The following is an 18,758-nucleotide window of genomic DNA, read 5'->3' on the forward strand; positions in this document are numbered from 1 at the left end:
TGCATAGTAGCTAAAAGCTGCTTCACCACACTTTGTTTTAACAACAGGTTTTACCAGTAAATTTTGCTGCTGCGATCTGGTAGATCTGATTGGGTTAGGCCGCTGCAACATATCAGAGAGGTAATTGGGCCCTGTACCATTTAGAGATTTGTACACCAGCAGCAATGCTTTAAAGTCAATTCTGTAGCTTACTGGAAGCCAGTGAAGGGACCTTAGAATTGGAGTAATGTGCTCTGTTCTTTTTGTTCGTGTGAAAACCCTAGCCTCTGCATTTTGAACCAGCTGAAGTCGTTTGATGGTCTTTTTTGGCAGGCCTGTGAAAAGGCCATTGCAGTAATCAACCCTACTCGAGATGAAGGCATGTATAAGTTTTTCCAGATCATTTTTTGACATAAGTCCTCTTAGTTTGGAAATGTTTTTTAGGTGATAAAATGCCGATTTAGTGATTGCTTTCATGTGACTGTCAAAGTTTAGCTCGCTGATTTTTAACCATATCTTTTGTTTTAATCCCCTTTGTGTCAAGAATAGTGGTAATCCTGAGTCTTTCATCTTTTTTCCCAAATAGAATTACTTCTGTTTTATCTGTGTTCAGCTGAAGAAAATTTTGTGATATCCAGTTGTTGATTTGGTCGATGCACTGGTAGAGACATTCAAGGGGGGCATAATCATTAGGTGATAAAGCAAAATAAATTTGGGTGTCATCTGCATAGCAGTGATACAAAATTGAGTTGTTCTTGATAATTTGTCCAAGTGGGAGCATATAAAGGTTGAATAGTAATGGTCCAAGAATCGACCCCTGGGGGACACCACAGGTCAAGGACATTGATGTTGAGGTACAATTTCCCATGGTAACAAAGAAGCTTCTATCTTTTAAGTATGATTTTAACCAATTGATAACTTTACCAGTCAACCCAACCCAGTGTTCAAGTCGATATAGCAGTATGTTGTGATCAACAGTATCAAAAGCTGCACTGAGGTCCAGTAACACCAGGACCGATGTTTTGCCTGCATCAGTATTAAGACGTATGTCATTTATAACTTTAATCAGCACTGTTTCAGTGCTATGATTGGCACGAAATCCTGACTGAAAGTTATCAAAACAGCTGTTTGATATCAAGAAGGCAGTTAATTGATTGAAGACAATTTTTTCAAGGATTTTCCCGATGAATGGTAGATTTGATATTGGCCTGTAGTTGTTCAATACTGAAGCATCCAGATTATTCTTTTTAAGTAGGGGCTTTACAACGGCTTTTTTCAGGGACACAGGAAAAATGCCAGTCTCTAGGGATGTACTGTATTTATGATCATTGAAATTGTCTGTCTGTGTCACTGGTGATTGCAGCTTTTCAGTTATTTGCAACTGAGATATATTATGAGCAATATTCTGCCGTATTTTATCAATTTTACCTTTGAAGAAGGATGCAAACTCATTGCATTTATTAACTGAGAGAAGTTCAGGTGCTAATTGTGGTGGGGGATTGTTCATATTCCTGTTGATGTTGGAGAAGAAAGACCGTCTTGCTTTACCAATTTCATAATTATATTTACAAAGCATCTCTTTATGGATTTGATAATGGATGTGAAGTTTAGATTTGCGTCATTTTCTTTCAGTCTTCCTACATTCTCTCTTTAGCAATTTAACAGCTGGCTATTACTTCCATGGTTCTTTCTGCTTGTCATTGACTCTTTTGATTTTGAATGGAGCATTATCATCCATAATTTGGGTCATATTTAAATTAAAAATTTCCAGTAAGTCGTCTACAGAGTCTGACATTTTAGTTGAGATCCGAGAGAGAGCTTGCTCAAAGAGAACACGTGTTGTCGTTTATGACTCTCCTACCCATAGTTGTTGAGCTGTTCTGAATGTGAGGGGTCATAGAAACATCAGAGAAAACACAGAAATGATCAGATAAGGCCAGGTCAACAACAGTAGTAGAAACAGTAAGACCCTTTGCAATAACGAGGTCAAGGGTATGACCACGAGAGTGGGTCAGCCCCTGTACATGTTGTACTAGGTTGAAGTTGTCAATAAGTGCAAGTAGTTCTCTGGCATAAGTGTTTTCAGGATTATCTACATGCAAGTTAAAATCCCCAGATATAATAAGACAGTCAAACTCTAAGCAAATGACTGACAACAGTTCACCAAACTCTTCCAGAAAAACTTTGGCTGAATGTCTCGGAGGCCTGTAAATAGTTAATAACAATATGTTAGGAGAGCATGTAACAAGTGCACATAAGTGTTCAAAGGATGTAAAATCACCAAGTGAGGACTGTTTACATTGAAAAGAGGCTTTGAATATATTTGTGATCCCTCCACCTTTCCCATGTTGGGTAGCACTCATGAAATTAAAATTTGGGGGGGCTGCTTCAATAAGGGTGGTAGCAGTCTTTGCTTGATCCAGCCATGTTTCAGTTAGAAGCAAAAAATCAAGATTGTGTTTTCAAATAAGATCATTAATTAAACATGACTTGTTTGAAAGTGATCTAACGTTCAGAAGAGCTAGTTTTACAGAAAGTCTAGAAGTAATATCCGCTTGGGCACTCTGATGTTGTTTTGAAATAGGAAGGAGACTAGACTGGTTTACCCCCTGGGTTAAATATGCTCTATGTTTTCTATTTCTTATCAACACAGGAATAGAGAATGGCATAGGCATACTGGGTCCCAGCTTGTTTTCAAAACTACACCCAATGCAGGGACCCACAGCACAGCACATCATACAAGACTCTCTGTATATTCCATGAGGTTGGGAGGGGGAAGGAATGGAGATGTCATGTATTTTTTAGATGGTGAAAAAGATTGTTAGCCAGCTGAAAGTCCTGGGCAAACACAATTCAGTCTGTTGGTTGATTTTCGATGAACTGGGTACACGGCTTGTCGCGAATGATTTGGGCTGGAAAAAGAGAGTGCAGCCATTGGCACCAATCTCTGCATACTTTTAGGGAAATCCATGCAGGGGGGAGACGGAGATGGTACAACAAAGTCAGAAGAGCGAGACTGAGATTGGGACTTTGGTGAGGTCTTTGTGAGTGTCTCCATGACTGTCTCTGTGGTGACTGTCTCCCTGACAGTCTCTGTGATACTTGCATGGGGTCGAGATGTGGATGATGCAGCCTTGTGTGGATGATGCAGCCTTGAACTTCTAAAAGAAGAAGTTACAGGTCTGTGAGAGCCAGAAATCTTGCTTGTTTGTAGGTGACCAAATACTTATTTTACCGAGGAATTTACCAATTAATTCATTAAAAATCCTACAATGTGATTTCCTGGATTCTTTCCCCCCATTCTGTCTCTCATAGTTGAAGTGTACCTATGATGAAAATTACAGGCCTCTCTCATCTTTTTAAGTGGGAGAACTTGCACAATTGGTGGCTGACTAAATACTTTTTTTGCCCCACTGTAGCTGCTTTGAGAGGAAAAAGAGTAAAGCAAGGCTGGTGAAGGAATGACTTTTTATAGCTGCTGCAACATCAGTGATAACAGGAAGTACAGTGGTGCTTGAAAGTTTGTGAACCCTTTAGAATGTTCTATATTTCTGCATAAATATGACCTAAAACATCATCAGATTTTCACACAAGTCCTAAAAGTAGATAAAGAGAACCCAGTTAAACAAATGGGACAAAATATTATACTTGGTCATTTATTTATTGAGGAAAATTATCCAATATTACATATCTGTGAGTGGCAAAAGTATGTGAACCTTTGCTTTCAGTATCTGGTGTGACCCCCTTGTGCAGCAATAACTGCAACTAACCGTTTCCGGTAACTGTTGATCAGTCCTGCACACCGGCTTGGAGGAATTTTAGCCCATTCCTCCGTACAGAACAGCTTCAACTCTGGGATGCTGGTGGGTTTCCTCACATGAACTGCTCGCTTCAGGTCCTTCCACAACATTTCCATTGGATTAAGGTCAGGACTTTGACTTGGCCATTCCAAAACATTAACTTTATTCTTCTTTAACCATTCTTTGGTAGAACGACTTGTGTGCTTCAGGTCGTTGTCTTGCTGCATGACCCACCTTCTCTTGAGATTCAGTTCATGGACAGATGTCCTGACATTTTTCCTTTAGAATTCGCTGGTATAATTCAGAATTCAATGCTCCATCAACAATGGCAAGCCGTCCTGGCCCAGATGCAGCAAAACGGGCCCAAACCATGATACTACCAGCACCATGTTTCACAGATGGGATAAGGTTCTTATGCTGGAATGCAGTGTTTTCCTTTCTCCAAACATAACGCTTCTCATTTCAACCAAAATGTTCTGTTTTGGTCTCATTCCTCCACAAAACATTTTTCCAATAGCCTTCTGGCTTGTCCATGTGATCTTTAGCAAACTGCAGACGAGTAGCAATGTTCTTTTTGGAGAGCAGTGGCTTTCTCCTTGCAACCCTGCCATGCACACCATTGTTGTTCAGTGTTCTCCTGATGGTGGACTCGTGAACATTAACATTAGCCAATGTGAGAGAGGCCTTCAGTTGCTTAGAAGTTACCCTGGGGTCCTTTGTAACCTCGCCGACTATTACACGCCTTGCTCTTGGAGTGATCTTTGTTGGTTGACCACTCCTGGGGAGGGTAACAATGGTCTTGAATTTCCTCCATTTGTACACAATTTGTCTGACTGTGGATTGGTGGAGTCCAAACTCTTTAGAGATGGTTTTGTAACCTTTTCCAGCCTGATGAGCATCAACAACGCTTTTTCTGAGGTCCTCAGTACCCTCCTTTGTTCGTGCCATGATGCACTTCCACAAACGTGTTGTGAAGATCAGACTTTGATAGATCCCTGTTCTTTAAATAAAACAGGGTGCCCACTCACACCTGATTGTCATCCCATTGATTGAAAACACCTGACTCTAATTTCACCTTCAAATTAACTGTTCTAGAGGTTCACATACTTTTGCCACTCATGGATATGTAATATTGGATCATTTTCCTCAATAAATAAATGACCAAGTATAATATTTTTGTCTCATTTGTTTAACTGGGCTCTCTATATCTACTTTTAGGACTTGTGTGAAAATCTGATAATGTTTTAGATCATATTTATGCAGAAATATAGAAAATTCTAAAGGGTTCACAAACTTTCAAGCACCACTGTATGTGTTCTGCCACAAACCAATGCAAAAAAATGTGTATGCATTGGTTTTATACCATAATGTTCAAATAATATATGTAAACAAGTGTTGCCAGGCAAAACAAACCTCGCCCGGCAGTCTGGCCTATTCCGTGACCTTCAGTTTGACATTTCAAGGTCACTCAAGGTCAACATTCATGGTGCTAAATGAAAGTCCATATGGGACTACCTATATATTGATAATGGTAATATTTCTCAATCAGCAGCTGTCAGGTTATAGTCCTATGAAAATCCATGACCTTGAATTTGTCATTTCAAAGTCATTCAAGGTCAAAGGTCATGGTGGCAACTGAAAGCCCATATGGGACTTTTTATATGTTGATAATGGTAAACATCTGTCTATCATTAACCATTTTAAAGTTATGAGCCTCTGAAAATCCGTGACCCTGCATATGACCTTTCAAGGTCACTCAAGGTCAAAGGTCATGGTGCCAAATGAAAGCCCATATATGACTTCCTATATCTCTCTATCTTGAACTGTTTCCCAGTTATGAGCCTCTGAACACCCATGACCTTGACCCATGACATTTGACCCCCAACTGCTAAGAAAACTATTAGAGATACCCCCTCATGTAGCATATCAATGGAAGCAGAATTGAAAGACAAACATTTTGGATTTGGTTTGAAGTAAATATGATGAATATCAAGGAAGATATCGTGGGGGAAAAAAACAACTATTTTGACCTTTTTGGTGACCTTGACCGGATGACCTTCAAAATGTTGGAGGTTCTATTTGAGACCAATGCCCATCTATCCTGAAAGTTTCATGAAGATTTCATGCAGTCCAGCCGTTTTCCCGTAATGTTGCTAACAAAAAAAAAAGAAAAGAAACAAAGAAACCTCACCGAAAACAATACCTCGCCCTCTAGTGGACTCCATCCCAGGTGAGGCAAAAATTTGTGGACACCCATTTTCTGTCATAATAACCTCCACCTTTCTGCGAAGGCTTTCCACTAGATTTTGGAGCATGGCTGTCGAGGTTTGTCCATTCAACAGTCAGCACAGCATTAGTGAAGTCATGCACCAATGTTGGACGAAGTGGAAAAGGTGAAAAGGTCAGGACACTCAAGGTCTTCTACTCCAACCCTGGCAAACCATGTCTTCATGGAGCTCGCTATATGTACAAGGGAATTGTTATGCTGGGACAGGTTTGGGCTTCTTAAAACTTCCAAGACATCTTGGACTATTGTGTGCTTCCAACTTTGTGGTAACAGTTTGGGGAAGAACTGTATATGGGTATGATGGTGTGAGGTCTCCATAAACCTTTGGCCACATAGTGTATTGTATTCATATAAAAACATAATGCAGACTGTCTGGTATTTCCTGCAAAACAAACAAACAAAAACAGATCAAGTACAAACAGTGGAAGTGTGTCCAAGATGCTTGTAAAACCTCACCAGCTATTTCCCCTATAAAACCGTACAGCAGTGTACCGAAGGGAACTGATGTAGTTTTAAAGGCAAAGTGTAGTCACGCCAAATATGTGATTTAGTTTATGACTGTGTACTGGGGTTTACAATCAATCTTTTATGCAAAGAAAATGTTTAAGGTATTTCAGGCATATTCGCTTAACACAAATTCTTGTAAATTTGCACTTGGACCCTGTTGTCAGCCTTATTATTGTATATTGGAAAGTGAAATTGAATAATTTGATATGATACTGCTTCTGGGCAACATGTTAGAAAGCAAAACAAACAGAGCCTAAAGCTGTTTCAGCAGATACACAGAACTACAGGTCTATCTTGTTGCTTTATACACCGAAATAACATTGATTATCTCATTACAATGGCAAATGTCAAGGGGCGGAATATATCAGACAGCAGAAGAACAGTCGGTTCCTGAAGTTGATGTGTTGGAAGAAGGAAAAATGGGCAAGCGTAAGGTCTGAGTTACATCTTGTGGGGTGTTCCCAGTATGCAGTGGTTCGTACCTACCAAAAGTGGTCCAAGGAAGGACGACCAGTGAACCGGCAACAGGGTCATGGGTGTCGAAGGCTCATTGATTCGCATGGGGCACGGAGGCTAGCCCATATGGTCCAATCCCACTGAAGAGCTACTGTAGCACAAACTGCTAAAAAAGTTAACGCTGGCTAAAACAGAAAGGTGTTAGCATGAACTTTTTTAGCAGTTTGTGCTACAGTAGCTCTTCAATGGGATTGGACCATATGGGCTAGCCTTTGTACCCCATGTGAATCAATGAGCCTTCGACACCCATGACCCTGTCGCCGGTTCACTGGTCGTCCTTCCTTGGACCACTTTTGGTAGGTACTAACCACTGCATACCGGGAACACCACACAAGATGTAACTCAGACCTTATGCTTGCCCATTTTTCCTGCTTCCAACACATCAACTTCAAGAACTGACTGTTCTCTTGCTACCTGACATATCCCACCCCTTGACAAGTGCCATTGTAATGAGCTAATCAATGTTATTCACTTCACCTTCAGTGCTTTTAATGTTATGGCTGATCGATGCATCTCTCTAGCTGGATTTCCACTTAAGTTTTATGCCAAATAGAAGCGATATTTTAAAATTTTCAACAAAACACGATTGGTTTGAGTTTCCATTGAGTGATGTTATGAGACTGGTTCCTCCTCTAGTGATAGTGCTTAGAGAGTGCTCTTTATTCAGGAAGGTCGCGCTTCTATTTGCTCTTCATGTCACGTCGTGTGACTTAAATATGAAAAAATGCATTTCCATTTCAATTTTCTGAAATAAACATCGCTTTATCGAATTGATATTTGAGTTTGATCGAAATTGACGTATTTCCATTAGTTCGCAATTTCAAACCACATGTTAAGCAGGTTAATGGAAACACGACTTCTGTGAAAATGTGTTTTCTTTTTATATTGTTGTTTATCATCATTAAAGGTCATCATCACTTGTTCGTGATAACGCAATGAGGTATTTACCACCAACTTATCTAGTACTGAAATTTCATGGCAGTTTCGAGTAAAATGTATACAGAAACATAAATCTAAATAAAACATATTAATTAAAGTAAAGGTCAGTAGATTATGCTGAGTCATGCAAGCCAACTGGAGTAATATACTGAATTACAAAGATGAATCATAAACCGAGAACTTCTGCATTTATACTTTTGCTTCTGCATATAGTTCAACACCATTTCTGTCTTTGGCAAAGTCTCAGTGGCAGTGTGACTGAATATCAATCTCTGAAGGACATTCAGAAAAACTACACCATGAAAATGAAATGAGATGCATCCTAGCCAAGCTGCATCGCATTCAAAACTGTGACTCGTTTGTTATGACACCGAACTGCATTCATTTGAATTACTACAAACAAGGCCTGCACTGAATATTTCAGCCATTAAAGCACCAACGGCTGGCTATTTAATTCCTCTCATAGTTTGCGTTTTCCCTCGCTTTTAATTAGTTTATATGTATTAGCTTTTCAAATTAAGCATCTGCTGTTAACAATCTGCATATGTTGTTGTTGTTGTTCTACTTTGAAAACTGCAAGTCTCAAAACTTCAATCACTGCCTGTCCGTCAAACTGCAGCTTTGAATCAGAAGCAGGTTCGGATTCCCCAGGCCTCGGCTCTTTCATCATGGAGCGCACGTTTTAATTAGCACACCAGAGTTTGGGCTTGCACTACTGATTTGTTGCAGAACCAAACAGTTTTACACACACACACACGCACCATGAAAATGAGATCTGTGTCACTTTTATTGGAAACATTTGCAAACAAGGTTTGGTATAAATAAGCTAGCATGGGTAAGCCCTCCCTATCCCCATTCCTAAATATATATCTGAAGACAAGGCTAGTTTTTGGGGCGGCACGGTGGTGGAGTGGTTAGCGCTGTCGCCTCACAGCAAGAAGGTCCGGGTTCGACCCCCGTGGCCGGCGAGGGCCTTTCTGTACGGAGTTTGCATGTTCTCCCCGTGTCCGCGTGGGTTTCCTCCGGGTGCTCCGGTTTCCCCCACAGTCCAAAGACATGCAGGTTAGGTTAACTGGTGACTCTAAATTGACCGTGAGTGTGAATGGTTGTCTGTGTCTATGTGTCAGCCCTGTGATGACCTGGTGACTTGTCCAGGGTGTACCCCGCCTTTCGCCCGTAGTCAGGCTGGGATAGGCTCCAGCTTGCCTGCGACCCTGTAGAACAGGATAAAGCAGCTAGAGATAATGAGATGAAGCTAGTTTTTTGTCAACTTATTTTATTTTAACAAAATTCAGGGTTTTTTTTTTTCCTTTGGTGTACAAAGATAGCACCACCAAAAGTGAAGGTTAATGAAGCGAGAGGCTGGGGCTGATTTCTTTCTAGCCCAGACTATAGATTCATGCAGACCATCACTGACAGTTGTATAGCAAAGTCATACTTGCCAACGTCCAGGGAATGAAAAGTGGTGGATCAGGTTGCATGGCGCAGCCGCGCCCTTCTAAGAGCGTCGGGGGTATGCCCCAAGGAAACTTTTGAAGAAAAAAAATGGTGCAAAATGGTGCATTCTGCTGTATTCTGAATGCCATATTTGAAGAAAATTGATCGGGAAATCGAACCGACATACTTCACAAAATGCTGCTTCTCACTTCGCCTTGATGCTGGATGATAAGATGACCAAGTCACCTTGAACTTGTCATAGTGAAGCTTTTTTTTTCCTTCAGAGTTTTCCATTGTTCACGATCACCAGAGTGTGTTTGGTTTTTACAAACACTGGTGTGATTTGTTGTAACATGTGACCTCATTGCCGATTGGCTAGAACTAGAACCAGTGGAATGGTGTGATACAATAGAGTGATACAATTTAGATTCAACGTCATTATTGCACCGTTCCACTGGCTCTCGGCTTCACTTAATATGACTATCTGACCCGATATACTTGTTTCCCCAGTGCCGAAAACAGCTGAAGCGAGATCAGAAGAACAAATCCAACAGTGTTCACTGATTATTTTGTAATGCGGTAGTTTTTAGAACTAAACTCGGTAGGCGGTATTCACCTGTCAAAATTGGTAGATGATCGCGTGAATCGGTAGAGTTGGCAAGTATGCAAAGTGTCCTCTAGAGGGCTAAATTCTTCTGAATGCACTTCGCGACACATCAATAACATGTTGGCAGTAATTGAGAAGGCACACATGAAATATGGTAGTGTGTGTGATAAACGTGAATGATATGAATTACTTTCTCAGTCACTGGTCTTTCACAATGCCTGTAGCAGAAACTTGAAGTAAATACACAAAGCACAGAAAGTCCAATCAAAGTACAAATGACACAAAGGGACAAATGACAGAACTGTAAGTTTAGTGATTGATTGCAAGAACAGCTAGCTACAGCATGATAATGGAAAAAAATAGCCATCACTAATAGCCTGTCTGTATTTCAGTGATTGTGTTCCTGTGTGTGTGTCTGCATATGACGAGACCCTACACTATAAGGCTCAACCATAATGGTCTCATAATACGAACGCTATTCCATTCAATATCGTGACCAACCGTAAAATTCATTAGTGCTATATACATACATAATCCTGTGATACGTTTCAAACAGCTTCAATATCATTCGTCTTGGATGTGATTAGAAACGCTTCCTTGTGAGAATGTATTTTCGGGATGCTCGCAATCATGTTTGTGAATCAGAACCATATTTATTCTCAGCAAGCACAGAGGTGAGCACATTATACAGTATTTATGTATTCTGTAAAGGTTTCCTCTGCAAAATCGTTTATCAGTTTATTCCGTGACAGACCTGGCTCACAAAGCACAGATGAAAACGAATGAGCCTAAAAGAAAGCTTGACAAAATACTTTGTGTGTACTCGCTACAAAAAGCATATCGACAACATACCCTTATATTATTTCAGATGAAAAGCAATCAGTCTAAAACTCACACACCTGTGAATACAATTGAAAATGTAAAAGAAGAAGTTTGAATGTAAGTGGCTGTTGAGCTTTCGGGTTATTGCTCACACGGGCAATAAGGGGAACAAGTGGTGATGGTGGTGGTGCAGAATATGCAAGTGGCAAAAACGGTGTGCGAGTGTGTGTACGAGTGTGTCTGATAGCTGTCACTACACAGAGCTTTTGTACACACAGGCTGTTAAAAGCTGTCAGACAGTTAAGGCCAAAGTGGGAGCACAATACTGATTGATGGACCAAGTTCACTTCAAGTTCATGGGAGGTCTCTACCATCATGCCATACTGAGTGGCATACACATGTCTGACATCATCACCAGAGAAAGACAAGATGAAAGAAAGAAAGAAAGAAAGAAAGAAAGAAAGAAAGAAAGAAAGAAAGAAAGAAAGAAAGAAAGAAAGAGGACCGTAATTTATAATCATGTCTTTGCAGAATGGTTTAACAAAAGTAGGATCATCTCTCTCTGGCAGTATCATTTCACACACAGCTGTAGATGAGGGATGATGTCCTGTATGTTGAGGTCATGCTAACCTGTGAGTAATGGTCAAACCATTTGTAAATCCGTGCTCTTTGTGATCAGAGGTTGGGACATGGAAACCACAGGACAGTGATGAGCGCTGTGAGACGGGCAGCTTGCAGCTTTCTGTTGTTTCAGCATTAGACAGAGATGGGTGAAGCACTCAACTTCATTACTTAAGTCAAAGTGCAGATCCCCATACATGTCAACCTTTGGTCAATCAAACCTGTATAACCAACCTCCAAAATCCGTATTTCCCTTATAAAATCCGTATAAGATGCAAATTAAAATAATTTACCTAAAATTTGAATGATAATTAACAATGATATATCCCAGTTACTTTTTATTCAATATTAATAACAATAAACCTTCAGAATGAATACAAAGTATTTTTCCAGTCTCACCTGTGAAAGGTAATCCCATGTGATCTCGTTTGGACGGTAAACCTGTTGGTACAGTTAAACACAGCACATGAATGAGGCATCTTTATTCTCGGCTACTGTCTAGACGCTATACCAGAGACGGTTGAAGAATCTCCACTTTGCCACATCCAATATGGCGGCGAGGATAACGTATGATTCTACGCAGAAGGCGGCGTCTATGTTTATATGTCTATGACTTCACGGTTGGCGGGATTTTCGCAATGCGGTGTGCGCATGATCAAAAGTGGAACGAAGTCTCGCTACCACAAGATAACGCGCGATTTCATAAGACTCTTTACTGGCTGTCTGTGCTGTACAGTACGTTTATCATCGTGGGAATTGATTATAGCTCTAAATAAATATTGAAGTTTTTTTAAAGAATCCGTATAACTTTATTTATACGCCCGTATACTACATTTATTGAATCAAATCCGTATAAAATACGGACATTCCGTATAGGTTGACATGTATGGATCCCACTGGTCAAATGTTACTCCGATACAAGTGAAAGTTGTCCAGTCAAATTTTTACTTAAGTTAAAGTACTGAGGTACTTGCTTTTAAAAATACTTAAGTATTACAAGTACACTTTGTCAATGCATTGTTGTATTATTGCCACAACACTTACAAAACCTAATGCCTCTGAAGCAACCTACTGGATTTACGAAATGAACGCATGCTGTGCCGTCATGGTGGTTTAATGTTAAGCTAGCTAGTCAGTGAAGCTCCACCTGACATGCTAGCAAACTCTTTTCAACTCGAAATCATATCGAGTAGCTAACGTTACTAGAAAAGAAAGATGTCTACATTCTGTTTATTTGGCAAGATTACGCTAAAACATATTTCTGAAAGCACTTCAGATAATTAATGTTATTCATGTTAGCATAGCTGTTTTTACATGCTAACTAACAGTGTCCAAGTTAACTAGCTATGTGTTAACGTTAGCCATGGACAAGGCGATGGCAATTTGGCAGGCAAATCCATAGAAAGTCACTTGACTAACCAGACTGCATAATTATTGCAACGTTATCGCAAGCTCTAAAAGCACAGACAACTTCATTGCAAGCTTTCTCTTGGAATAAAACGTTTACAGACCTCAATATGTTTCTGCAGGTTGGACGGCGAGTTTTTGTAGGCCGTGATGTGGTTCATTTTCGACAAACAAAGCAAACATTTAAAACGAAATGAATCTTTAATCCTTTCAGAAAACTGAAACATGGGTCCTAGCTATAACCATGAGTGCGTGCATTCCCCAGAAGAACCGCCTCTTTCCATTCTGCCATCAATTGATCATGTTCAATAATGCTGCTGAGAAATAATTGAACTTGACTTTATACAGTCTGTGGATGTGACCTGACCCTAGTGATTACTGATAGACTCTCTCAGTGTCACCTGCGAAAAAACCAATCATGTTTAAGAAAAGAAAAAGAACATCCACTTTCAAAGCTGCTTCATAGTAACAAGGACCTTGATAGAAATGTAGTGGAGTGAAAAGTACGATTTGTCTTTCAAATGTAGTGAAGTTAAAGTCATTCCAAAAAAAAAAATTATACTCAAGTAAAGTACAGATACTCAAAAAGTGTACTTAAGTACAGTACTCAAGTAAATGTACTTTGTTACTGTCCACCTCTGGCATTAGAGCACAGTAAAAGAACCTGATTCAGTTTATCGAAACCTTATTCGAAACTCTGTAGTTGGTACTCAAACTCTGGTTTATGTTTTTGAAAGTTTGGCCAACTCAATTTAGCATTTAGGCAGTATTTTGATGAAATTTTGATGAAAGGTGAGCCATGGGCCAAGCAACAATTGATTAGATTTTGATGTAAATACGGACATGTATGCGAATCCAGGATTTTTTTTTTTTGTCTGTTCCCAATGTAACTCAAAAAGTAGTGAATGGGTTTGGATGAAATTTGGTGGACTGCTTTAGTATTATCCTAGGTTCAAGTGATTTGATTTTGATGCTGATAACATGTGGCTTGTTGGAGGTATGCCCTCTACTCTACCGAGTGCCCTTCTAGTTGGTTATGTAACAGTTTCTTATTTCTCAAGCTCATGATATATCCGTGATGACTCAGTGGAGTTTAACTTGCCTTATATCCAAGACAAATGTCTATAAAAGTTCCACTACAGAATTCAGTCCAGTGGCACAGGGGTGTGTCTCAGGTTCTTATACTATTTGTATGAATCCACACAAACATGGGATTTTTGGCCAGTTCAGGTGCTTTGCTTGAACAGTTGCATTAGTAATTCATTCACTCATCTTTGGTTTCTCCTCATCAGGGTCACAGTGGATCCAGAGTCTATCCTGGGAACTCTGGGCACAAGGCAAGGACACAACCTTCAACAATACATTCATTCACACCTTGGGGCAATTTAAAGGTAGACTACCTTTCAGATTTTTTCAAGTGTAGGTCATAAAAAGAATTTTCCCTGACACCCAATTATTTTTGTTGAGTGGACCGAAAGCTACTGAATTTGAATCATAGACTTCCAATTTTATTATTATTTTTTTAAATAAAACAATTAATGAATTTAAGGCCACATGGCCCTAAATTCTCCACTATTTTTTCCTGCTTCACCATGACCCAATTCAAAATACTACATCATGCATCACATGGTAGGCTTTCCCCATTCATGCAAGGCATTGTGGAACACAAATTTGAAACAGGAGAGAAAAATGGAGGACGCGAGTGTGTGAATGAAACGTGAAAGACCGACTACAATAATGGAAAGCGAGAAGAAAAGATGTTATGTTGTGAAGGAAAGGAAATGCAGGACCAAACTAATAAATATTGGTGGTCAGCGAGCACCTCAGTGTGATCAGTTGATCATTTAGTGACAGAATGATGTAACCATCAGTGCAAGGTCAAAGGTAAACCTGTAGAAGGCAGTAATGCAACATTGTGAATGCTAACTGCGTAGCAGAACGAGAGGGATCGCCAATCTATTTTCAGCTAGTCAGAGGAGGTCACCTCGTTGACGTGATGGCAATGTAAGTTCCATGTTGCATGAAAGATTTATGCACACAAGCAAGGAAAAATAAAAAGTTCATTTTCAAGAGGTGAGCAAAAAAGCGAGCAGTCAAAAGTTTGGACACACCTACTGATTAATGGGTTTTTCTGTATTTTGACTATTTTTTACAAGACAACAAAACTATGAAATAACATATGGTACATGATCATGAGGTAGTCACCTGGAATGCTTTTCAATTAACAGGTGTGCTTCGTCAAAAGTTAATTAGCGGACGAGATTCTTGCCTACTACGGGGAAGCCATGGCCAAGTGGAAAGGAATCATGAAATTTCAAATGAGCCAATATTTGGCATGAAATTTCAAAATGTCTCACTTTTGACATTTTATATGTTGTCTATGTTCTATTGTGAATACAATATCAGTTTTTGAGATTTGTAAATTATGGCATTCCGTTTTTATTTACAATTTGGACTTTGTCCCAACTTTTTTGGAATCGGGGTTGTATTTTAGAAATATGAAATATCACCCAATCCCTTGACAGCAGCACAATGCATCAAATCACACAGATACAAATCAAGAGCTTCAGTTGATGTTCATGTCAAACATCAAAATGGGAGAAATTGTGATCTCACAGTGTGACTTTCTTTCACTGTGGTATGGGTGTTGGTTTGAGCCAGATGGACTGGTTTGAGTATTTCAGAAACTGCTGATCTCCTGGGGTTTTCACACACAACAGTCTCTAGAGTTTACGCAGAATGGTGCGAGAAACAAAAAACATCAAGTGAGTGACAGTTCTGGGGGTGGAAACAAACATCTTGTTGATAAGAGAGGTCAGAGGAAAATAGACAGATTGGTTTGAGCTTTTTTGCCAGGAAGGATATAGTAACTCATAGCAACTCTTTACAACTATGGTGAGCAGAAAAGCATCTCAGCATGCAACAGCAGAAGACCACATCGGGTTCCAGTCCTGCAGCCAAGAACAGGAATCTCAGAATCAAGAACAAGTTCCTATTAAAGTGGCCGGTGAGTGTATAAAGATGGAATTGTGTTTTCAGTTAGTCTGAGGTATTCCACTCTCTTCAAAATGAATAAAACACCAACCATTTTTTTTTGTCAACCAAGGGAATTTGGAAAAGGGAATTATGTGCAGGAAGATGCACAGCAAAAAATTAACAAATCTCTCATAACTGGTTGCTATGATAAAACAAGACCTGGCTCCAGCGGGTGGGTCTTATACATTTGAGGAAGGCTTTAATGGGCAGCATTCTCCAGAAAATCTGAAGTAGCTGGCTAAAGAAAAAAAAAAGTAGTACACGGTTTTGGAATTTGCAGCGGGAAAGCTACCACAGTGTGGTAATGCTAGGGGGATCTGGGGGCATGCCCCCCCCCAGAAAAGTTTGAAATTTACATGCCTTCTGGTGGCTTCTGGTGCATTCTCAGCTAATAAATTACTAACCATTTCCCTCTAAAATACTTGCAAAATATGTATGAAATTTCCCTCCAGATGTGTGTGTGCTTAGCTTTCTCAGTTATCCTCTGTAGTATGCACCGCAAGTTGGCCTAGTGGTTAGTGTGTCCGCCTCTCAACTGGGAAATTGTGAGTTCTAGTCACGGTCATGTCATACCAAACACCATCATAAAAATGGTACTTACTACCGTCTGGCAAGGCACGCTGCAATACAGATGCGAGTGGGGAAGTCAAACTTTCGCAGTTACCAGAGGACTAGCAACTGTAACCTTAGCTGTACAGGTGAAAGGCCAAGAGCTATGGAAAGAGAGATCGGCGCTGCATCCATATGCCTTAAAGAGTTGGTTAGTACTGGGACAGGAGACTGCCTGGGAAGACCAGATTCTGGTGTGAGAGGGACTTTGAGTTGACTTCTGTAGTATGCTGCCTGGCTCTGAAACATAACTACATACATTATTGGCATGGTCACATGGTCCAGCTCAGCCAATCAGAGCACGAGAATTGATCAACAAATATGGCATTGCTTCCAGTCATATTAGACCTGAATCAAAGACAATTTCATGGTGGAATAATTGGATTTGCAGCAAATTATGGGAAGCGGAGATTATATAAAAAGCACTTGAACACTGAAAGGCAAGTTTTTATTTTTTTTCTGGGACAGAGTAGCTGGTGCAGACCATCTGTGTAGGCGGAGAAAACCGCCAGTCGCCGGTGCTTGCGGATATCTCCGAATGGGCTATTTGCACTTAGGACAACAGCTTTAAACTTCTACAACTTCCTAGGTCAGAGTGACCTCAGGAGATGACATGAGGCAATCCTAAGTTCCAATCATTTCACCATTTCCATCTACATGAAGGTTTGTAGCAAATATTTCACCCTCGATCAGCCATTTGAACCAAAACCACCAAGGGTCAGAGAATACCACAAACAAGCACAGTGTCATTGCTCTATTAATGGAACAGCTGGAGAATTCAAACACCTAGTGTGTGGGAGAGAAATGTGCTGGAAATAAAGAAAAAAAGAGAAATTGGCAATCACGTAATCATTTAATCTACGCGTGTATTTGCTAATATCAATTGCAGCATCCTTTTTAACTGAAGACAACAGTAAGCAACAGGACCACCTTGTTTTCAGTGAACTATATGGACTAACATTTGCTTGGGTGTTCTTTTCTGTTAACAGGTACAGTATTTTCTTTCCTTCCTTCATCCATCCATCCATCCATTATCTGTAGCCGCTTATCCTGTGCAGGGTCGCAGGAAAGCTGGAGCCTATCTCAGCTGACTATGGACGCGAGGCGGGGTACACCCTGGACAAGTCGCCAGGTCATCGCAGGGCTTCTTTCCTTCATAGTTGTGTATTTATGATTAAGGGACTTTGGAAGCATTCTTACATATCCCACAAATGGCATGGACATTCATCTTCACCAGCTCTTGAAGAAACCAGCTGAAAATACCACAAAGTCGTGTGTCGTGAGCAAACAGGAACCCGGTCCCATCCATCCATCCATTATCTGTAGCCGCTTATCCTGTCCTACAGGGTCGCAGGCAAGCTGGAGCCTATCCCAGCTGACTATGGGTGAGAGGCGGGGTACACCCTGGACAAGTGGCCAGGTCATCACAGGGCTGACACAGAGACAAACAACCATTCACACTCACATTCACACCTACAGTCAATTTAGAGCCTCCAATTTACCTTACCTACATGTCTTTGGACTGTGGGGGAAACCCACGCAGACACAGGGAGAACATGCAAACTCCACACAGAAAGGCCCTCGTTGGCCGCTGGGCTCAAACCCAGGACCTTGCTGTGAAGCGACAGTGCTAACCACTACACCACCATGCCACCCAAACAGGAACCTTGTCCAAAAAATGTAGAAGTGGTTGTGTATGTCACCCACTGGACAAACACAAGACTAGTACAGGATGAATCATCAAACAAAAGTTTGTTTTCCCATAAAGACCAAATTATAATATCTCAAACAGTACACTAGGATGACACAGTGGTGCAGTGGTTATCACTGTCACCTCACAGCAAGCAGGTTCTGGGTTCAAACCTCACAGCTGTCACATGTAGGGCCTTTCTACATGTTCTCCATGTGCCTGTTGGTTTCCTCTGGGTGCTCTGGTTTCCTACCATGGTCCAGACCTACAGTGGTGCTTGAAAGTTTGTGAACCCTTGAGAATTTTCTATATTTCTGCATAAATATGACCTAAAACATCATCAGATTTTCACACAAGTCTTAAAGTAGATAAAGAGAACCCAGTTAAATAAATGAGACAAAAACATTATACTTGGTCATTTATTTATTGAGGAAAAGAATCCAATATTACATATCTGTGAGTGGCAAAAGTATGTGAACCTCTAGGATTAGCAGTTAATTT

Source organism: Neoarius graeffei, chromosome 13, assembly GCF_027579695.1.
Source record: "Neoarius graeffei isolate fNeoGra1 chromosome 13, fNeoGra1.pri, whole genome shotgun sequence".
Lineage (NCBI taxonomy): Eukaryota > Metazoa > Chordata > Actinopteri > Siluriformes > Ariidae > Neoarius > Neoarius graeffei.